Source organism: Danaus plexippus, chromosome 14 (assembly GCF_018135715.1).
Source record: "Danaus plexippus chromosome 14, MEX_DaPlex, whole genome shotgun sequence".
Lineage (NCBI taxonomy): Eukaryota > Metazoa > Arthropoda > Insecta > Lepidoptera > Nymphalidae > Danaus > Danaus plexippus.
This window is the reverse complement of record NC_083546.1, coordinates 4431742-4437130: the sequence shown is the minus strand read 5'-3', so window position 1 is coordinate 4437130 and position 5389 is coordinate 4431742. Positions and strand designations below refer to the sequence as shown.

General features: G+C 36.7%; 1 pseudogene; it reads right to left on the bottom strand.

The window, feature by feature from the left end:
* Positions 1-1963: 1963 nt before the first annotated feature.
* Positions 1964-5133, bottom strand: LOC133319190 (uncharacterized; annotated as a pseudogene).
* Positions 5134-5389: the final 256 nt, after the last annotated feature.

Here is a 5389-nt window from a genome sequence, read left to right as displayed (position 1 = left end):
TTTTTGTTGAAAAAAACTTGGCTTTGTATAGTATAGTAATTTTAAATATAAATAAACTTATATTATAAAATTTCTAATAAAGTTAGTATAGAGAAATTAGAAACCGGCATGGGCACTTAAATTTTCTCACATTATTTATATATTAAAAAATATATATATATATATTATTAGTCTAAAATAGAACGTTAATTAATAGTTAAATATTTTCCCATCAAATCTGTACTTCATTTATTTTCCGTTTACTTTTACAAATGGTTTCTTTGGCTAAACATATCTTATTTAAAAACCATAATATAACAATTTATCACTAAAATGAGCTTGTCTCACATGGTATTAACATAAATTAATAATATGATTAATAAAAGACGAACCAAATAACGGAAACTAATAAAAATACAAGAATGCCTCTCTATTTATTTTCCGATTTCTTCCAGAAATTAAGTTAATTTACATCGAGTTTTGTTACTTAGTTGTATACGACCACTATATATCTTAAATTTTATAGCGACTGTACAGCCTCTTGCCGCGTCTTCAGATATCGTAAATATACACTAAGAAACGTTTCATTGGCATCGTTTAGGACCAATTTTATCAAATAAAGCAGCGCGTAGGAAGAAAACGTGGCCAGATAATGAAGACCTCTGTATCAATATGTAACAGATTACAGAACGGTTTTTTATTATACGGCATAGAATGAAAGACAAATAGATACATCAATTTAATTTGATTCTTTCTAAGCAAAAAGAGATGGATGCGAAAATGCAATAGCATGCAGGAAAGAATGTTTACGATAAATCTTCTTTCTGATTCCGTTTATATTTTTTTTTTTCAAGATTATTTTATTATTATACATGTCGAAGAGCCATGTCCAAGTTGATTATTAGGAGCTGTGACGTCAGCGATGTTATCGTCACATAACACTATTTCCACCTATCAGGTTATCCATTTTCGCCAATAAAGCACTCTCACTTACTCGCACCACTTTATTTTCAACTTTAACTAACACTTAGTAATTTCTCCTGGATAGCTCTCACACCACTGTGTCCTCGCCACAGATGTCTCCGAATATAAATGGTTTTCGTGGAGTCATTACATTTACTCTTAATTTTAAATAATAACTTGCAAAGATTATTCGTAGTAATTCAAATAAACAGTAATCATTACAAAAGTTTTCGTAATCAATTATTAAACCAACTAAACTTTATATTGCCATTTAAAATTTAAAGAAATCATAATTGAATAACATTGATTACAAAATGGTTACTGTTTAAGTTTGTGTTTTACTAAAACTCACAAAATAACTTATCTTTACATATTACAAATCACGATACGAATTGCCATTTACTTTCCTTCAATACAAATCGTACGACGATCAATAAAAATAATTTTGTTAAAGTTATTACTAACGCCTTGACATTGTTTATGTCACATCTACCCTCTAAAGTGAAATACATATGAAACAACTATACATATGAAACAACTACCCTTTATAATGGTTTTTTAAATGTCGTTGCGCCGACACGGCCATTCTGCGGCCTGGTGCGTGCCCTGCACCAGTTTTACTTTGTTGTGATATATCAACGTATCAACATACGCTGTATTAAAGAGATCACTTGGATTCTCTGAACCTGTGTTTGTGTTTTTTTTTTTTTTTTTTTACGCAAAATGCTCCACGCATCTTTGCTTACTTTTATCGAAGTGGGTTTGTTGCTGTGGTCTGGGCGGTCTTGTACGCCGTGGTCCACAGGGGCTCTAAGGGATTGAGGTAGGTCGATGCTGTGGTCTGGGCGGTCTCGTACGCCGTGGTCCACAGAGGATATTGATTTTATGATGTTGCTGTGGTCTGGGACTTTTGTCCGTGGTCCACAGAGGATATTGATTTTATGATGTTGCTGTGGTCTGGGCGGTCTCGTACGCCGTGGTCCACAGAGGATATTGATTTTATGATGTTGCTGTGGTCTGGGCGGTCTTGTACGCCGTGGTCCACAGGGGCTCTAAGGGATTGAGGTAGGTCGATGCTGTGGTCTGGGCGGTCTCGTACGCCGTGGTCCACAGAGGATATTGATTTTATGATGTTGCTGTGGTCTGGGACTTTTGTCCGTGGTCCACAGAGGATATTGATTTTATGATGTTGCTGTGGTCTGGGCGGTCTCGTACGCCGTGGTCCACAGAGGATATTGATTTTATGATGTTGCTGTGGTCTGGGCGGTCTTGTACGCCGTGGTCCACAGGGGCTCTAAGGGATTGAGGTAGGTCGATGCTGTGGTCTGGGACTTTTGTCCGTGGTCCACAGAGGATATTGATTTTATGATGTTGCTGTGGTCTGGGCGGTCTCGTACGCCGTGGTCCACAGGGGCTCTAAGGGATTGAGGTAGGTCGATGCTGTGGTCTAGGACTTTTGTCCGTGGTCCACAGAGGCTCTAAAAGATTTGAAGAAAGGTAATATTTTAGTACAGGTTCTAAAAATTTTTTTTTTTTATTGACCTCATGTCAAGTTCCTCAACTTGAGAGATCTTTTGATAAAGACAATTGTCAATAAATTGATACTTTACTAAGCAATGAATGTTGGACCAAGTTTATTGATCGTTCATTGGATTCAACTTCTAAATTTTCAGAAGCTTCAACATTTAAGGGACTGTCGTAATGTGGAGGATCATCAATCTGATCCGCCGACACGGTTCCTGCTGCTGCTGGATTTGGTGCTGGACGTAATTGATCATGAGCTAACTTACGCGGCCGGCCTCTACCGGTTACACGTTTTAGCATGTAACGATCACGTTCCAATATTTTGTATATTTCGTATGGTTCAGTATTTTTCAGATCCAAAGAAGTTTGTTTACGAGGATTAGTTTTGATTAGTGCATAGTCACCTCTTTTAAATGAACGTAGCTTACCCTTAATTTTTTTTTTTTTTTCAAAACTCTGTTTATCATATTCCGCCGAAGCCAACATTTTCTGTTGCACATATTCCTCCAATACATCAAAATTTATAAATTCATTCTCAAAATCAATTAACCTTAATAGTTCCGATGGCACACAATGCTGCCGACGAGTGAGAAGAGTTAGAGGTGCAACTCCAGTAACTCTATGAGGCGTGCAATTAAACGAGAGTTGCAATGCTTCAAGAGCAGTCTGCCAGTTTTCGGTAGTGTAATTTTTATAATAGTTAGGGCATTTTTTAAAGTGCTCATGATACTTTCAAGCTGTCCTTTAGCTCGGCTTATTCCTGGTGCGGTTGAATGTATGTTGCTCCCAAAGCGGTTACAATAAACTTTGAATTCACCAAGAAACTCTCGACCTCCATCAACCATGATCTGAACTGGTGTTCCAAAAAGATGTACTAATCGTTTCAAGGCTGCGAGACTGATCCTTCACTACTCCTAGTTCCTAATTTCCAGGTAATATCCATATGTACTTCTTGAAATGCTGCCGTGGGTTTCTGGATTGGATGAAGTCGTACTTGTTGCTACCTGACGAGTTTTTTGATGTTCTGAAAATTATAAAATTTTTAACAAATCTTCTGATTAAAGTACTCATTTTATCAAAAACATATGTCTTTTATTTTTTTGAAGAGTTCTCTCCCATCCTGGGTGATGTAATGCGGTGTGAAATGAATTTATTAAATTCTCGTCTGCCCATGATCACGGTTGCTGAAAAGCAACCGAAACGTCGGGAGCCTGTAATTTTAACAAAAATTAAGCACGCGTATATCCGAAAAATATTAGTTTCATTTAAATGAATTTACTATACTCCCCTGAAATGATGATAGGAACGACTATGACTTCATGTTGGCCAAGCACAGGATCTGTTAAAATTTTCTTTAGGACACCTTCTCTTAGTGTATAGTTTGCGGCTGCGTGGTATCTGCTCATGCTATCTTATTAAAGGACGAAGTAAATCATCGAGTCTTTGTTCTATTTGTAACCATTCCATGTCTTTGCTTATCATATTGACAGATATTTCATTAGATGGGTTTCTACATCTATGAATTCACGGAAGTAAATCCTTTTTATGTTTGGATGCTTTCAAAGCATTACAATTTTAAACTTTCGACAGTATAAATAGTGTCGAAAATGTTTTGTTGCCCGTACTACTGCCAGAGTCTCGAGCTCATAACCGTACCGGTACCGGCTCTCCGCGCCAGTAGTTTTTTTTTTTTTTTACTCATACTGGATGACGGCGCCCATTAACGATCTGAGCTAGAACTGCTCCGTATCCAATGCTACTATCATCTGTATACAGCTCTGTTGGTGCTGTTTCTTTCTCGAATAATTTTATGTTCAAGTAATTCCTTAATAATTGAACGAACTGTTTCCCTCCTCACTGGACTTAATCGATATGGTCTACGTTCTACATATCTATCGTTATCTTTTAAGCGTATTTGTAGTACTTCGGTGTTTAACATGTGATTTTCATATTTGTTGAGCAAAATTATTAATCTATTTATTAGATCTTGATCAGTTAGGTCGCAATTTAAATTATTAAATTTATCACTCCTAGACATCACATGACATATAGCAGGTTGGTGAAGAAAAATAGCACCATGCGAGTTTATTATCACACTAAAATTCGTGTTTTCAATCAAATTCATTCCAATTAAAACATCTGAACATATTTCACAGTCAGGTACAATATGAAACTGAATCTCTATTCGAAGATCATTTATAACGCATACTGTTGTTAATGTTGATAGCGACACTACTGTAAATTGTCTCAGACCTGTCAAATATCGTACTAAATTTGTTCGTTTTATAGTTCCTTGTAATGTATTCAATGTATTAGGGTGAGACCGTTTCACGTATCGTATCGGCGATGCCACAGAGATCAATTCGGGTACTGATGACGCTCTAACATTTAGTAATTCGATTCGCAGTCGTTCATCCCCTACACAACAATCACTGCCTTTCTTATACGTCGCCATAGAACCCACGCTTGTGACAAAAATTGCGTATCCTTAGTATTATCATAGTTATGTTCTTTAAAACGAACGATGTCCCGCGAGTATCCAGTCTCTGGTTCGATGTGAAAAGTCGTAATCAAAACATCCCGCAATTCCGATCACGTTGTTGTAAATATTAACCAATTGTCAACCCATAACTTTGTGCGTCCTCTGAGTAGACTCCGGACCTTCATTCTGATTTCGTAATCAGTAAAGTTATAGGTTTCCATTGCAGTTGTAATATGTTGACACCATTCTCTGATTCCAACATTCATGTCCCGGTCATATGATGGCAGGTATCAGTAATTTTAATTTTGGCTTCTGGTTGACCAGGAATACGATCGACATACGCTTTATCACTTTTAGCATTTGTGAAAAAAAAAAAAATAATAATAATAATTCGGTATTTACCACTGCAACAGAGCCTCCAGTAATGTCAGATGGACGAGT